At 38.3% G+C, this 18,619-nt stretch overlaps 1 long non-coding RNA gene and 1 pseudogene across 2 annotated transcripts in view; one reads left to right on the top strand and one right to left on the bottom strand.

The window, feature by feature from the left end:
- The first annotated feature begins 1,695 nt into the window (after positions 1-1,695).
- LOC118614420 lies at positions 1,696-1,857 on the top strand (annotated as a pseudogene).
- A 5,502-nt stretch (positions 1,858-7,359) lies between these two features.
- The window catches only part of LOC107518054, a 467,892-nt gene continuing 456,632 nt past the window's right edge, over positions 7,360-18,619 (bottom strand). Inside the window, exons 11-15 of one of the 2 annotated variants that reach the window (XR_004955769.1) lie at positions 16,916-17,114; positions 13,146-13,221; positions 9,117-9,316; positions 8,615-8,778; positions 7,360-8,516 (exon numbers count right to left, since the gene is read on the bottom strand). This is a non-coding gene — a long non-coding RNA (uncharacterized LOC107518054). The remainder of the gene's footprint in view (positions 8,517-8,614; positions 8,779-9,116; positions 9,317-13,145; positions 13,222-16,915; positions 17,115-18,619) is intronic. The other variant, XR_001598721.2, reaches the window with a different exon arrangement.

The following is an 18,619-nucleotide window of genomic DNA, read 5'->3' as shown; positions in this document are numbered from 1 at the left end:
ACTTTCTTCTTTGGCAACAAATGCTACTAGTTTCTTGGTTGCCTTGTAATTTTATAAAATTTAGAGAGAAAATCAATGTGAAGGAGCCAGATTATGCAGGAGAGATTAAGACAATCAATCTGAGAACAAGTTCACACAGCAAGTGGAACAGGTAGTTCAACTTCAAAGTTATATCACATACGCCATAAACATATCTAATCTCTTGACATCAAGGGATACGCTTATGGACATTTTGACATTAATTTTAATAAGGAACAGGTAGAAACTGATAGTTAAGAGTTAGCATGGCATACTCTGATTCTTATCTCACGGTTTTAAAATATTTTCAGGTGCTGACTTGAGGGTCAGCAATCTGAGTCCTTCACTACTCCTAGCCTTGCTCACAACCACTGTAAAATCTTAGAACTTGATTTCCTCATATGTAGAAGGGAGTTATAAAATACAATTTCTGACTTCCTTCCATGTCTAAAATAATTTATTTTATCTTAGCAATCTAGAATCAAATTTGAAAAAGCAAATAAAGGTAGCACAATTTGACACCCTCGGGGAGAATAAAGCAAAAGAACCAAGAGAAGCCAGGGAATCTGGTTAATTTTGTAGAAATAGCATACTACAGATAAAAAAAAAAAGAAAGAGGTCAAACGAATTTTTTTTCTGACACTGTTTGACAGGAGTGTGGATTGGTACAACATGCTTGGGAAGCAGTTTGGTAATGTGTGTGACAAGACATTAAAATGCCCATGAGCTTCTGATTCAGTAATTCCATAACAAAGAATTTATCCTAAGGAAGAGTTGGGATAAAAGTTGATGGGCAAAGATGTACATTGCCATATTCTTTGTAAGAGAGGAAACTGGAAAGGCAAAACTATACGTGTTATGAGAAGATCATGCTTAGAGCGTGGTTAATTCAAACGGTGAGAAATACAAGTGATTCTTTGTTGTCATTATAAATAATTCCAGTATCTTGACACACAAATGCCAGGAAGTCCCAGATAAGCATCTCTTCATTCAACAAATATTTGAATGTCCACTATGGGCAGACACATTTCTAGTCCCTGGTCCAACTCCTGGCCTCTTGGTGTTTATGTTCCAGTAAGGAAAGGCAATTAGTAAGTTTTTAAAATGCAGGTAAATGTGCAGTATATCAGATGATGGAAAGTGTTATCTATGGAGAAAAATGAATCAGGATAATAAGGTGGTGGACATCTGGAAGAGGGGACTTACTATGTTGTAGAGGGTCATCATGGCAGGTCTCACTGATAAGCAGTCTTTTTTGGTAGAGGGCTCTAAAGTTTCAAAGCAATTTTAGAGTCTCTGAAATAGAAGCCTATTTAGTGCTTTCAGTGAGACTAGGCTGGATGAACTAGGGGCAGGATATAAAGTAGGAGCTAATGCAGGCCAGGTGGGGCCTTGTGAGCCACTATATGGACTCTGAACTTAATTAAGCAGGAACTAAGTCTTCAATATTTAGTGAGCCCTCATTGTATAACCTAATATTGGGTGATCAATAGGTTGCTTACACATTTCTTGCTAAAATGTACTCCAAGAATATTTTTATATCTCTTGGCTAGAATTTTTTATTTCTCAAGGCTTAATTAAACACATAAAAGAGAAAAAAGCTTATAGAATGAATGAATGAACCATGGGGGCTAATATTATTACCTTAAACCAACTAATTTATTTTATATTTGTCTCATCACTTCTTGGCCTTTCGGTTAAGATCAAGTGTAGTATCTGTTCTTATCAGTTTAAAATTTTATGTTTAAGTATTGATAAAAACTAACAGGTTAAAGAAAGGTAAGGAGGCCTGGTATCAGTGGCCTCCATCACTGGATTGTCATATATCTGGGAGCTTCTGTTACAGAAGGTTGTGAAGAGAAGAGCCATCTAGTAGAATTATGAAAGATGTTTCGCAAGCCTCATCCCACTCACCCTTTGGCCATCAATTTAAATCCAAGGATAGTGTAATCTGTAAGAACAGGGTCTGGGACAGATCTGATTCCAAGAATTAGTTTAGAGATAGAAAACCTGAAGCTCGTGACCAAGGGGGTCATACTTTTTGGTGCTCACTGAGGTTCTGGCTCTGCTGTCCTGTGTGGACCCCACACCGATCCAGAGCTGTTAGCCAAACCTCCCCCTCAGTCACGCCTTCCACGTAAATATGAGTGGCTTTGGTAATAAAGGTGGGAAAAAGAGTATGAGTCCATTTCCACTCAGGCAAAGACAACTCAGAGTACATACTTACATGATGAGGTCTGAATCGTGACTAAAAATATCAGGCTTTGCTATCAGAACCATGAATTCAGAGTGCCTGGGACCATCCAAAGCATGAGAGAATAATTCTGAACTCTTTATTACACTTCTTAGGAGGCCTCACAATACCATAGCATCACTTGGGAATTGAATGTGTAGGACAACGTGTGGCTTTTCTTTAGCTACCCAAACCCAGATCCCATGAATATTATCCTCCATTGGTTACAGTACTGCGATTGGTGGCACCTCCGATGAAGTGAAACATCTGAAAAGAACTTGGGAGGGAAACAAAGTGGGAAGGATTGTTTCGCCTCATATTCACACTCTCCCTTTTTTCTGATGCTGCGTCTCCTGCCTATGCCACGACCACCGGCGAGACAGGAATTTACTCACTCGCTGCCAAGTGAGATTGCTGTTTTTTGCAGCATTCTGTTGCCCTGGTCAACACATTTATGTGTACTTTACATAGAAATACACTGTGAGATTAATTGCTAACGAATAACCCTGAAAAGGCTTAATGTGTCTGGTGACACATTAAATGTCCGGAGCTATTGGGAGAGGCTGAGGCCTTCTTGAAGACATTCACTTTTGCACAAGTTATGTGATAGTTATGGCAAGTATTGGAGTTCAAATAGAACCACAAAAGAATGAAAGAGGAGGGATGTCGGGCAAATACATGGCCATCCTTGAAATCATGGGCATGCTGGCAGCTTAGACTCATCCTGTCTCACATGGGTAATAGCTAATTGCAGCCCACGGAGACTCAGCAGTAATTAATTAATCTAAGTAAGTGTGTCCATTAAAATCTGCTATCTGCTTCTAATGGTACTTGTGAAAATATTTAGAAATAAATATGTTCTCCAGGGTAGGATACTTTGTATATTAGAAAAATTGTAAGAACTGCTCACTCACTTGAGCTTTTCATAAATTCTTTGATAAATTAATTTTAAATCCTTGCCTATGGAAATCGGGCTTATATTCTAAATCTTGACATGGATCTTTCCCTGATTCTAGAGACCTCTCCTCGCTCTGGATCCCTACAGTAATTTTGTATCTACCACTCATTACATTGTATCTCGAATGGCCTAGTAATATTTACTCTGCTACAGAATTAAACTCTCCTCACTCTTGCAGTAGACCTTTAACTGTGTTTGCTCTACCTCCTTTATCATGTAATATATTTTTATGGTGATATGGCCTTTTACTTCTTCATTTCCCTCCATCTTTCTCTTTCCCTTCCCCCGTTTTTATTTATTCACAAATATTTGAATACTTACTAAGTACCAGAACATTACTAGTATCTGGATATATAGAGGTAAGCATGGGCTTTAAAGAACAAATTCAATTACAATGAAATAACCTTGGATATAAATATGGTGTCACTAATGTTCACTATATTCTTTGTTTTTTTTTTTTATAGCAATACACTTAGATTATTCTGTAATTTTTTAAAGTTTCAGCATTTGCGTACTTCCTAAGTCCTTTTCCTTAAACACAATTATTCTGTAGCCTTTAGTAACAAAGTCAAATTATAATTTCTATATGTTTACCTGTTAAACTAGCATCAAAGTTTTAACTACATTGACAAATTTCTCCAAGCATATTGATATGTAAATGCAGGGAGGATGTGATTCTCTCAGCACTGCCAGTGGGCAGTTTCTAAGGAAAAGACGCCATTTATCTTACTGGGGCAGCCCAGACGTTTTCAGGCGACAGTCTAAGATCTTGTTGTGTGCAGGAAATGGAGAGGCAAAAGAACACCAAAATAATTTTTATTAGAATTCTCATCGAAAGAATACAGAAAACCAGTGAAAATGAGTATAGGTCAAAAGCCGATATTAAAACAGTTCAAGGAAACAAAAAAATATATATATATATACAGAAAACAACAAAAGTGTCCATCAGTCAATCATCAACATTGAAATAGTTCAAGTAAAAGTAAAAATATTAATCCAATTGAGCTTTTTAAGCCACATATAGAAAAGATGTGCAACTAGATATTGTTGAAGAAATCTTCTCTCTCACGGATGCCATTTTTACACTAATATCTGAAGGAAGGGTAAGACATGAGAGGAAGAGAGAAGGGAATGGGAGAGAGAGGAGAGAATGAGAGAAAAACTAATATTTAATGAGTTTTTAAAAAATATGCTAAATAATTTGTAAGGTACTATACGCATTAGTTTATTTAATCCTTACGGCAACTTTGCAAAGTATATTACTTCTCCCCATTTTAAAGATAAAGAGGCTCACAGAGTTTAAATGACTTGCCCCAGGTCACGGAGTGGAAGTGGCAGAGATTAGAACCAACACCACTCTAAAACCCTCCTCCTTTGCTCTGACGACAGGAGTATCTTGACTATACTACACCCGTTAGTGGAAAACAACTCTCAGTGGATTAATGGACCCAAGGAGGTATTGACTCAGCCTTCCAATGTATACCTTGGTTGGAGCTTGGGAGTAGAGCAATCTGGACCACACTTCCAAGAGGGCAAGTCTGATTTGACAATTTCTTCTTTTGTTTCAGAAGAAAAACCACAACAGGAGAAAGAAGACCATAGGAGGACTGAATGTTGCCTACCAGGCTGGTGGGCTATTAATAGTTTTCCTAGAGCTTGTTCATTAATAGGAGACGGAGAAAAATGTATGATAAACAGAAATGTGCAAACCCAAATGTGCATGTAAATCAATGATTACGAAGATGAATCAACTCTTGTAACCTAAATTCCTTAGCTGTCAAAATCTAAGGATAACGAAACTCAAAGAAACACCAAGCATGTAGCCAAGCTATATACTAAATCATTTCTCCATCACGTTCACAGCTCCAAAGGCTAACATTTTCTATACTGATGGCCCCTTCTTAGTTGATGATTTTTCACAATGTATTTCATGGCTTCCATCCCTACATGAGACTTTATTACTATCACATAGGAATAAAAAGCCATAAAGCACTAGAGTGAATTTATCTTGGTCGGATGCAAAACTTATTTTCTTCACGACTTCACAACCATTTCAAAGCTAACCAATCATTTCATGCTACATTAAAGAACATTTTAAACTACACATAAGTGACAGGAAGCACACTTAAATTGTGACATCACAAATTAACACAATTTTATCCTTCAACAACATTCTTAGCTACAAGGACCAGGAAACGAGACCAGGAGACACTCAGCAACACTCAACCATTGAATTCACCAAAAACAAAGGACACTGGGGAGAATTCCTGGAGAAAAGCTCATCACTTTGACATTGGACTTGGAAACACATGAGGAAAGACAAAAGACAGACAAATTGCTGATACAAACTGAAGCCAGGGGATTTATTTCAAGCCTCTTGCTTCAGCTTCTTTCCCAGGAAGCTTTCTTACATGCCTACAACCAGCTTTCGGACTTTTCATTTTGGAGCAGGTGGGGAAGGGGGATCTTAGCACCTGCTTACACTAAGTCAGCGTTAAGCCTTCCACGCCTTAATAACAGAAAGAGAGAGAGAAAGAGAGAGAGAGAGAGAGAGAGAGAGAGAGAGAGAGAGAGAGAGAGAGAGAGAGAGATAAAGAGACAGAGACAGACAGAAACAGAGACCCTACAGCATGCTAAGGGACCACAACTGCTAACTGCTCATCTATAGACCTTCATGGAGGCTGATTACCATCTCCCGCCCCCATCTATGGAAGAAAATATCTAACTGAAAGAGTACTTGTGTACTAAATCTCACAGTGATCTAAATAACCCAGGTCAAGAGCCCAAGGACATTCTTTATGCTGTATTAAAGTGACATTACTCATGGAATTATTAATACACGTATAAGTGGCCACACCAAAACTCAATTCTCCAGGACCACTGAAAACACAATGCCATAAGTTCCCATAGATATCTGCGTTTCAAAGATAAACTTGCAGTGCCAATTTACAAGCTCTTAAAACAGTGCCCCATACTATTGAGCAATGCCCTCTGCTTTTAAAAAATATATCGATTATGCAAATTCAAATAAAAGAAACAAGAACTTGAGTTTCTCATTAAGAGTAAGGTCTAGGCAAGCTATTTTCACCTAGAGGTTACTATGGTGAACTCTTAGTTTATATGAATCACAAGGAGAAGACTGGAAATAGTTAAATGAAAGGAAGTGCATACATAAATTCAATTACCATGCATGAAACATGCAAATGATTTAAGCACTGCATCTGAAACTCTATTTGATATTCATTAATCTCAGGTTGCACTTTTGAAGGAGAAAGACATGCTAATTGGGTCCAGATTAATGCACTCCCAAACCTCTCCAATTTGTTTTTAGGTGAGGGTTAAATGATATGTATTAAAATAAACACAGCTGCTCATCTGCCTCTATCTTCCACCTCCCTCACTCCACCTCTACCTCCACTCCCAGCTGCCACACCTCCCTTGCCTCACTCCACTACCAGCTGGCTCACCTCCTCCATCACAGCCTGCCTCAGCTGGCTCATCTCCCCCGACACACCTCTCCATCCTTTAGAGAAGGAATTAAAGAGCCCTAACATTTTTCTTTTGCAAATACATTGGAAGAAGAACTTTGTCTCTTAGCCTTGTCGATACTTCCCATTTCCCCCACAAGTCAGCAACCTCCAGAAAGAGAATCAGGCACATATCAAATCCTCATGATGCCTAGCTGTGGCATCAAGGATGTGAATACATGGGCATTTCCATGAACAGCAGGTTCTTCTTACAAGTTTGGGTCTGAGTCCTTTGACCAATAAGTACTGAAGGGGAATTTCAGAGTCTCGGCACATGCCTTGCTTGAGGTCAAAGTTGCTGCAGGTTGGCATGGTGATCCTTTGACTCAGTTATGTGGAAAACTAGAGAACTGAGAGAAAATCTTGGGCTTTGGGTTGCTGTTCTACCTCTGTGGCTTACTCAGCCAGCAGAAACTGGCATAGGGCAGAGAGCACTCAAAAGATCTTTTGAAAGGATCATCTCGCTTTCCCTGTCCTTCCTCCCTGGTGAAATTATCCTTAAGAGAAGATTCTCTCTCTCATTCTCTCTCTCTCTCTCTCTCTCTCTCTCTCTCTCTCTCTCTCTCTCTCTCTCTCTCTCCTTCCTTCCTTCCTTCCTTCCTTCCTTCCTTCCTTCCCTCCCTCTTTCCTTCCTTTCCTTTCCTTTTCTTTCTTCTCCTTTCTTTTCATTTCAGACGGTAGTTTGGAACACAATGAAATATCATGTGTTAGGGAGAATCTTATCTTGTGAATAATGAAGGTTTCAAAATAGTAAAATATTCCATATTCTTTTCTTGGTTTCTTGGACCTGATCTTTAGAAAAAACAAACCAAAGAAGAAATATGGGCTGCTGAAAATGGACTCAGGCACAGAAGCAGGATGGAAGGGATCTTTTCTGTAAGAGCAGCCATAAACGAGTTAAACCAGGCATCCATGTGCGCATGTACGTGCACACACACACTTAAAAAAAAAAAAAAGAGGGCTTCAAACTAATTTCACACTGCAAGTGATGTTTAATTTGAATCACGCTCTCCCCAAAGAGAAAAGGTTAGTCTCATCACTGGGCTTGAATCTTCCTCTCCCTTCGCCTTTCATACGAACTGAAAATTCAAATTGACCATTAATCATGATGTGACACATTCCTTTTTTCCTGGTCCAAAAATCAAATGAAAGCTGGGACCACATCTGAGAACCCATTGGCTGGCCAATCCTCCCAACCTACATGCACAACAGAGAGAAGACAAGAACAAGGGCACATACGTACACAGAGACAGAAATTATCGGGTGTGCACTCAACAATGATACACACAAATACATACAGCTATTAACAGTCATTGGCTCAGAGAGCCTCTCCGCCTAAATTGAATTTTGCATATTTGCAAATGTAAAATTAGTCATAGTAAATAACAACAAGGATGAGACTGATATCAAATCTGTCATCCTGACTGATGCTCCAAGCACTCTTTAGTTAGGAAAGACACTTAGGATAGTCATCGCTCCTAAAAGAGAAAATGATTATACGCTAGCCAAACCCTAAGTACAAGCTAAAGATATTCACCTCATGGAGCCATTCTTCAACTAGCCCCTTGGCACTTGCTGGAATTATTCGCAGCACGAGCTCTACTTTCTCATTTTCTGCTGACTCCATGTGGGTAATTTCTTTCTCATGATTAAAAGTGAGCTTGGCAGATCCTTCAAAGCATGGCTTTAGGTGTGGTGAGGTTCTGAGTGCATCCTTTGTCTAAGGCAGGTTGAGAGTAATTCATCGGTGGATGGGCAGGCCAGGGGAATATTCACACACCTAAAATGATTTTTTAAAAGGCAACCTTTATAGATATCTTTATATAAACATATTTTTATACTGAAACATGCAGCTGACAGATGAAATGAACTGTTTACCTTGGAAAAGAATAGGCAAGCTTTTCTCTTCCAAATAATCACTCCGGCCTTTCTGAATGTCATCCAAAAGCGATTCTGCCTTCTTCGACTTATCCAGCATCTGAGGCTGTGAGATAACCCTCGTAGCACTGGCCTCCTTCCCCGGCCCCTTCATTATTAGCCTCCTGGTGGGTGAGATAGAATACAGTGAATGTAATAACCCTACTCCACACAACAGGCTCGCTCTCTCTTTTAAATTGAAAATCCCCTTATTACAAAACAAGGGGTGTTCTTTTTCTTCTACCTTTAAGTAGGACTGCCACATTCATTGCTTTTTACAAAAACGCAGCTGCTTTTTAAGCTACAATAAATAGAATCTGCTAGGCGGTAATTCGACTCAGTCTGAATGCATTATTTTCTAAGACACTTTGGCGAAAGGCTTTTTATTATAAACTGGAATGAACAAGGAAAGTCCTTTTCTCTTCTAATTATGAATGTGTTTTGTTCCCTACTATTAACCTACAATGTCAGATCCATCTTCTTCTTTTTCTGCAGCCAGTTCAATAAATCAACATTTTTTTCCCTTGGAAAATTAGAGGGCTGATGATTAAGTCTTCATGAACTCCGATGACAAAAATAAAAATAGCACAAGGGAGAAGCAAATACAAATACAGACAATGAAGTGGCCCTCTGATGTCCAAGGTAATGAATCCTGTTTTGACACTGAAAGTTAAGATAAAAGGGATTTACTTGTTAATTTCATTTTAATTAACTTAATTTTAATAAAATTAAATCTTCCCAGGCATGTTCATAAAATTGATTATATTTTATTTATTCACCTAAAAAGGAAGAAGGTATAATGAAACTAACATTTCTACAGGGAGCGCACAAAACTGTGGTGTTTGCCAACGTGTTCATTATGTGTAATAGCTGTCAGTTCTATCGGTCACCCCCTCACCTCTCCACGAAAAGCAATGAAGAATTATAACAGAAGGGACACATTATGGGAAAGAATATTCAACGTGAATTTTTGCTGACATCGCTTTAACCCCCAAGATAAACAATGAGGAAAACGGTGAGTTCCTAATACTATCCAAGGCAGTCTAGAAACCCCATTAACTTAGGTAGTGTTGTAATTTTGATCCCAATGTTGATATTTCTGACTATAACCTTACAACAGACCACGGTGGTTCTGCTCTATGTCTATATGGATATATTGCCTTGTCAAGGGTAGGAAATCCCACAGGGTATCAGTGGGGTTCCAATTAAGGGAAAAAAAGCACTGCCGCACCCCTGACAATACGTGGAGATTGCCAGTATATCACAGAAGCACAGGCAGGTGCCCACTGCAAAACCTACAGATTTAAAGCCGAGGCTGTCATTTCCCTTCCTTCAGCCGTAATGGAAAGCAAAGTGTTGAAGATGAACGGTGTGTGGCAGATAGTTTCAGAGCAATTTATTCTTGTTTGTTTATGTTGTTTTGAGTTTATTTCCAATAAGGGTGATAGTGGACATTGAAGGGGCCTTGTGAAAAACATGAAGGTAGAACTATATACCGAGATCACATGCACATTCAAGAGACCTCAGGTTGAGGGAGGGGGAGGGGGCTTAAAATTCTATTTGCATCTAAAGTCACGATGCCTTTCCTGTGTAGTTCTGTTTGAAATTTTTAAAAGGCGAATATTTATTACAAGTGAGATGCTTCCAAATTTTCAGAACACCCGCTCTAGAAAGAGACACATTTGCAATGAATGGTGGTAACAGGGTTTTTGAGGTTCTACCACTCTGCTTAGATTTGAATCAATTTTATGTCTTCAGATGTGTATGGGGACAAATGAAGCCCCCCCAGGTTGTTGGCCTTGCCATCAGAGACTATGTGATGCTGTGGCGACACAAGAAGCCTGGTTTACCTAGAATAAACAACCAAGCCCCTTCACTGATAAACAGATTGAAGTAAATTAGGCATCACTATAAAAGTAAAAATCGAATCTTTATGCATCAATATCTCCATTGAGCTAAGGCCTCAATAACAAGCCTTCTTTGGTAATCAAGAATGTTTATTTTTGTAATATTGATATGTGAGGCAAATAGAAGAAGAAAAAATATTTTAGTTGTATATTTGAAGGAATTTAATTTCCTAGATATCCTGATATAGAAACATTATTTTTAAAGAAATAGGTTTTACTGGGCTACCCACAAAAATACCTTTGAATACCTGCTTTCCCTGATCCATCTTTTACCCTGGTAAATCATTAACAAAGACAAAACACAGTACCCAATCTGCTGCCACCTGTATTATTATTTTAGGGTAATAAAAAGTACCTCATGTAATGGTAATATAAGCCACTAGCCAGAACCCTTAGCCCTCATTAAACTTTCAAAATAATTAAATAAGTAGCTTTACTGAAAGAAACTCTATGACGATGGAGAGAAGAATGGCTGTCCTGCTGAAGACACAGTGGGATAGTGCTTTAACGACCTGGTCTCCATTCATCCTTTCTTTGAGAGAAGAAAAAGAAAGAGAAAGAGAAGCAAAGTAAGAAGAAAGGAAGAGGAGGTGATGTAGGAGGAGGAGAAAGAGAAGGAGATGTCAAAATCCCATTGAGTACAACAAATAGTACTATTGCCTTCCTTCCCTTGTAAAAATAATTTGCTTCACACCATGTTTCTGCCACTTACGAGCAAACTCAGTTTTAAGCATTCTAAGCCTCTCTCTCAGCCCCTGTAAACTGAGGAGAGTTATGCCAGTCTTATCAGGCTCCTATGAAGATTAAGTCAAGTTACTGTGAGTTATGTGTGATAAACTGGTAAGTAGCAGTTACATCCAATAAAGAACAACTATTAATATTCATGGCTTCTCATTCCCCTTGTGCTTCTCTACCTGGAAATTCCTGGTTGGTTCCCCAACCATCCCCCAAACTCTAAGAACACATGGCAAAACAAAATAGCTCATTACAAATGGGCCCCTGCCTTGCCTTGTTCCTTTCTTTCATCAGATTTAAATCACTTTATACTTGCAATGGAAAGGCGGGACATTAACTTTGTTTTACCTCCAGGTCCTAAAGGGCAGGAAAGATGATATATCTCAGAAGTGGGAAAGAAGAGGCACTAAATGTGTAATAATCAGAGCCAGTTGGCTAAACCACTCTCTGTTCTGAAAAGGCCGATAGATAGAGCCAAGTTTCCAATTTACTAAGAGATAACATCCCAAGGGAGGATCTGGAATTCATCGGGTTTTTGAATTGTTGCCTTCCAATCTCAAGTTCAAGTTAGCATGCACACTTCACATGTGTTTACACACATTCATGCAGACATACACACATCTGCATTAACAACTTATCAGTTGTATTGTAGCTCCATGCAAAGGCTCTAGTTACCTCACCTGAACATCTTTACTCTTTCCCAGCTGGTGAGAAAAACACTACGCTGCATTGCAAATATTGGGGAAATCCAATGATGCAAAACTGCCAAAACGCCTCATCTCTACTCACGCCAGCAAACTATACTTATCTGGTAAGGCGACATCACTGGGGTTGTGACTCTATGGTCAAGATGAATTGAATTTCAAATGACAAAATAGCTACTTCTAAAAACACTGAGGTTGGTGAAATTCATGGATGACAGATTACGGGTATGGAGGACCAACTGCACCCAGTTTCCTTTAAGAAAAAAATACACCACAGTGAATTAAAAATGTCTGCTCTTCATCCTCTTCCTTCTAAACCTATTTTCTGAATCAGGTTGTTTGAAATTATCTCATTTTTATAAAGCCAAATATTTTGTGATGACCAAACTCGACAATTGTTGTACAAGCAAATACAGACTCTTAGAAGGGCAACTTCAAAAAGATTTCCCCCTCCTGGTGGCTGTTTGCCCATGAGCTGACAGGCTTAGGAAAAAGGCTCCAAGCCCCACAGACCACAGGGACGTCCAGCCAAGATTCTAATCACCGCTGCAGAAGGCAGCACAAAGGCGGTGACTGGGAGCAAAGGAAGAGAGTGTGTGTTGAATGCGGTGTGTCCTACAAGTGAGGAAACGCTGATCCGTCTCCAGAATCACATTCAGCACGGAGATGCTCTAAATATGAAAAGTAAGACAAGCTTTTTAACTCCTCGTCAAGGCTTCTTGACATCCAATACTTTCACGAGGTCAAGAAATGTGTCCCCAGCTTCTGTGTTCTGTTCCCCTTCAGAGAACACAGTGAAGAATAGGGCCGCCCAGCTGCCTTTTAGCATGCCATTCTTGGCTGACTCCTCTCCTTAGTGGGGTGTGTGTGTGATGGGGGGAGGAGCAGGGGGCAGGGGTGTCCATTGTATTTGGACTCACAGAAGAAAAACGGAAATAAATCTAACACATAAGAAATTCACATATTTTTTGCCTCTTTAATATTCTACAGAGTGCCCGTGGTGTAGTTATGTTGGAGAAGTTTGATATAATAAAGATTACTGAGGCACAAATCATACAGGTCAAAACTAAGATATAAGATGGAGATGAAATCTGAAAGCTAATTTAATTCAATAAGGGCTTCTTGAAAGACAACATAACTACTGACCTTCCCATGCTAATATTTTGTTTTGGAAGAGATGGTAAGGGGTTGTAGATTCCACAGTGTGATCCTTTAGCAAAGCCTGAGAAGGTGGAAAAAAAAAAAAAAAAAAGATTAGATGCGTGGATTTCGGTGCTGAATGGATGCCAGAGCCAAGATGCAAAGAATAGATAAGTTAGAGATTCCGAGGAACTAAATTTGAAGCCAGCCAGTAAAACGGATTGAACCTTATTACTTCTAGTCACTGAGAAATTCCCGAGACAGTTGGATGCAATTTGAAAAGGTCAGAAAAATATTTCCTGCACAGCATTACTGCTTCATGGTTTAAGGGCGTACATTTGTGAGATGCCAACTCTAATCATTTTTATTGACTTTGCTTTCCAGAGACAGACAGACAGTCTGGGAGGCAAGACCAGTAGATAAGAGAAAGGCAATCTTATAAATGAAAATCTCTCTTATTTCGTTCTCTCACTTGTGACTGTGAACTATCCCAAATTGTGCCCATTGTAAAAGAAACCATACCAACCTCACTGAAAAAGGACAGAACAGAAATAATATCTAGGAAGGTAATACTCTAATTCTACTAATACGATTTTATTTTAATTGCTATTTATTTAGCCTCTACTATATGCTATACGTTGTGAAAGGTAAATGATGCTGCCTTTTAACTCATGTGTGAATATTTGGAATGAAACACTGTAAAATACACCCGGGTATGGATGTTAACTTATTGTCAGCATGTCCTTTGAGGGATGGCTTCACGAAAGAGGGAAATCCACAGGAATGGGTGAAAATTCAATGGAACATATACATATATACTTCAGATAGTATTTTAAAGAAAGCTCTATTGTCATTAGAGCCATTCTAAATACTAAGAAAACAAGATTTCTCATTTTACCGACTGGTATGCAGTAAGAACCTTTGTTAGCAAACACATTTGTGGGTCTTTTTTTTTTCACATGCAATTAAAAGTCAAAGCTGACTCTTCCATACAGAATGAAATGATCCATTCTAACCCTGCAAATGTTTAATTAACATCTGACTTTTCTGTCTGTGAGGAGCCATATGTTTTGGAGACAAACACAAACCTATTTACTATTCTTTTGTTTAGCAGCAAGGCTGAAACTTTTTAATGGCCTTGAGACCCAACTATAGGCTCTCATATGCTCTGGCTCCATGAAGATGGCCTGGTAGTTGACTGAGGCTTTTCGACCAGCAAGATGGCTTTTCCTATGGAAAGCCTTCGTTCTTGAGCAATCCCATACCTCATGCAATTCAGGAATTTCAAATTGTACCCCGTAACCAACAAGGCCACCACTACTGGCAAAATGAAACGACAGTCACAAAATGGCTTGTATAATATGAGGTATCCAAAAGAAAAGTGAGAACCCTAGCTCATTAGATAGACATTAGAATTCTTGGAAGTGAGAGGCAAAATATCTAGGTCGTCAGGGACTTTTTCTTTTCCCTATCTTACCTGAATATTTGAAATTGGTTAGGCATAAGCAATAAAACTTGGCGGGTTTTAAAATTTTTCACCTTGTGCAGCATCTTAGATTTAACTAAAACAAACAAGCAAAAAAGTGTTTAATGAAACTCTGTGAGTAGAGGCCACCAATGAATCACACTTACAACTCAAGCCTTTCCACATCTTCAATTCATAGGCCCCATTCTACTAGAAGAAAAAATATCTAATCTAAGAAGTCCACATTTCACTTACACTACCTAAATTTTTCATAAGAAAAAATTTTGAACCTTTCATAGAACCATTAATATCATTAGTAATGATAATATAATCCTAAAAATATTATTATAGGTAAAACTAATAATGATAATAGAAGTTGTGACCATTAACTGAGCATCTACTAGATGTGAGCACCATGCAAATATATCATTTCATTTAATCCTCACAGCCGATTTAAATAAAGTAAATGTGATTTTTTTCTTTCATATTTTCCATGAGGAAAATGAGACTCAAAGAGGCCAAGAAACTCATCCAGATCAGAAAACTAGTAGGTCATGATGTGGGGCTCAAATCCAGGCTTATCTATATCTAGTCCCTATTATTTCAAAGCCATATGCCTTTAACAATGTCCCAAGAGCACTGCAGGACCCAGAAGTGCTACCACTCTTAGATTGCACAGCATTTCTGGAACTGTCTGTGTTGAACCAAATTTCACTGCTCATGTAGATTGAGTCATGCATACCGAACGTTTGCTGAACCTCCATGAAAATCAGCCACCTTCTTGAGTTCCAGGCTAACAGCGGTTAATAGAGGTCTTTCCTGTCCTCGTGGAATTTAGTTCATGAAGAGAATAAGACATTCATAGCAGCCTCCTTAATTGGATTGCATGGTTCACCTACACCTAATAAATTTGAAGTCTAACTGTATGAAAATTGCTTTCTATTTGAATTATCTTTAAATTATGTTCAAAAAAGAGTAAGAAGAGAAAGTTTCTTTTTAGCTGGGGCTGCATAAATGTCAAATGTTCAGTGAATCCTTCTCCAAACCTGACTTTAAAGGGAAAAAGTGTAACTATTTTGTTGTTGTCACAAGCAAATAAGTAGAACGGAAAGGAAATAATGATGGGTCACCAAGGTTTAGCACATAAACAATTGCAGGTCTTTTATTTCAATAGAATGTAAGCCAGATTTCAACAAAATATTAGTTTGCCTTTAATTGACAATCATATATTCTAACCAATTTACCAAATGTATCCTCGGCAATGACATTTCTTATTTGTAGAGAGGAGATGACTGTAAGTGTTGAAACGCTGGTTGGCAGTGCTAGCACATGTTGTCCAGGTACCTGTCTAAAGTAGAAGAAGAGCCTAGTTTACTTGTCTGGCCCCCTTTCAGAAGGAGACTTTTCTTCTAGCCCTGAATGCAAACTCTCCTCCTGACAAAGCTGCCTTGGAGCTCAAGAGGCATTGGAATGAGACAAGAGGAGAAATAGCAGCAGCTGGGCTACACTTCTTACAGAGTGAAGCACTGTTGAGATCTAAAAGTGAGAGCATTTAAAAAAATAGAAATGAAATTAGGTGCAGCTACTGAAAGGTGGAGAGAGGAATAGGTAAGGAGGAGGCTGAGATCCAAAATGAACTAAAAGAATTCCTCGCTGCTTCTGATGCCTTGCTTTTCTTAAGCACAGAGCAGGACGAAGAACTAATGAGTGTGAAATGGGGGTCTTTACTTTACACCCCTCAAATGCTTACGAACAGAAGGAGTCCAATACCTAACCAAGGGAGAAATATAAAATACCCTAAGTGTTAATATTTCATGTCGAGGAATCAGTTTTTTAGCCTTGGTTATCTTCAAAAGAAGATGACTGTAATAAAAATAGTTTTAAGACAGGTTAATTGGCTAACTTCTATGTTTTTTTTTAAATGCAACTTATTCTCAAAACAAATTACAACCTCATAAAAAATTTTCTGTAATGAAAAAGCCAGAAGAAAACACCAAGCAAGCTTATTATATGAAGTTCCTCTTTTACTTGATTCTTCCTGTAAGCAGAAACTCAGCTTCAGGCATTAATATCATTAAATTACCTTTCTAGAAATGATGCTGAGGAACAATGACATACAATTAAAATATAGTATTTATAGCAAATAGAAGCAGTTAACACACCTTCAGAAGCTGCAGAGAACGAAAACAGCCTTTCCCTTCTCTCTGGATCAAACACTGAAATTTAGCAATTTCTAAAAACCTATTATTAGATTATTATTTTAATTATTTTTCCAACATTTTAATGTCATAATGTTAAATGCTTTGGGTACCTGTTCAAGAAGATTTTGGTAGCATGAGAACTCAGATGTCATCCCAGTCCATTTCCTTTGAATTATAGGCATCTCTAGAGCATATTCTTTCCTACATTGGGAGAGAGCATGGCTTAAATTTTTCTGAATAATTTTCAAAATCAAATTTGAAAGTTTTCATGAGAGATGATCCTCCCTGGTGGGTGATGTGAAGCATAACCTAAGGGGAAACATGAAAATAATTAGCATAAACATATTAGCATATAGATGCCTTTGAAATAATAAACAGCAGAAAACCAAAATGCTTATTCCCAAAAGAAAGTTATGAGAAAATATAAAATTAACATATACTTCTCGCATGACAACTCCAGCCTGGGAGCCAAACAGAATATTCTCATTCAGTGAAAGGTGGAATGACCAAGGAGATGGAGAAATAACCCCCCAAAGTAACTCTCCTTTGCTCATTGTCACAACGTCAGTATTCTCTATTTGCCTTCCCTTCCTGCCACCCCTGTTCTCGAAACATGCAAAAAAAATTACAGGAAAACAAATATCTTCTTTCAACTTCCTCTAAGGGCTATCATCAAATAGAGAGATCTAATATCCTCTTTTTCTTACTTTTCCTGCCTTTAGCTAACTTTCCGTGTTTCCCTGGATGGCACAAGAAACGCTGGGCTTGGTAATTCAGTTCCTGAGAGGACTGAAGAGCCTTAACTGGAAAGTGGGAGAGGGCTTAGCGTTTGCTAACAATGGACCACGAACACTATTGGTTCTTTATATATTTCAGATTGGTTCGGCCTCTCAAGCAGTAAGCTGGCATGTAGTGGTGTGACTGGAAGGATATGGTCTTTAGAGTCGACACTCTTTTGAAAAATCCGCTCTGGGTAAAACCTTATAAAAGTTTATTAAATAATTAGTTTCAGTTCTCTCTTCTACAAAATAGGAGTGGTATTATCTCCTCTTCTGGGTTGTTGTGACAATTAGAGGTTATATATATACACCACGTGGAATATGGTAGGTGTTCAATAATAAAAGTAGTTCAATTCACCTTCCTCACGGCTTCAGTGAAAATTCCCTCATTTGGGGTGTCTGGAATTTGGAAAGCCTACTTTCTACCCCTCACTCTTTGCATGTATGTGGATAAATATATGGTCCAAAGACATTTATTAAGGGGATATACTAAAAAATATGTCTTGGTCTAGATCCACGTGGCATGGGATTAAGAAGCTAGTAGTATAAATCGCACTGGAAAATAATAAGGTCAAGAATATAAAGATTGTATGGAAATATTTCATCTCATAAAGCCAAGAGCAGGCGTTTAATTTTTAACTTTGCAGCAACTGACAAAAACTCATGAATATTTTATATGATTCAAAGGAAGTAAGGATTTGCCAAACACCCCTTAAACTATCTGATGCAGGTCAATTCCCCGAACAAGGCCCAGATTGGAAGACAAAACACTTTCGATGTCCTCATATCTGGACTCCATCTACATTATTTTAGTTCTAATATTTAGTTATTTTTAATGGCTGTCAATACAGTATTTAGAACACTAACAAAGGGTCCTTTGCCAAAAATACCATTTGATTATTTCTATTTGTTTTCAACTTCGAACTTTTGTTTGATGCTAATTATTTAACAAACATGTGTGTTCTGGTCTCTTGACATATAAAGTGGGAAAGGAAATATTCATTACAAAATACTGAATTCTGTAGTAATTTGAAA

The sequence above is a fragment of the Rousettus aegyptiacus genome, unplaced genomic scaffold (assembly GCF_014176215.1).
Source record: "Rousettus aegyptiacus isolate mRouAeg1 unplaced genomic scaffold, mRouAeg1.p scaffold_m13_p_2, whole genome shotgun sequence".
Classification (NCBI taxonomy): Eukaryota; Metazoa; Chordata; class Mammalia; order Chiroptera; family Pteropodidae; genus Rousettus; species Rousettus aegyptiacus.
The sequence above is the reverse complement of the archived record's forward strand: the minus strand, read 5'-3'. Positions and strand labels throughout refer to the sequence as shown.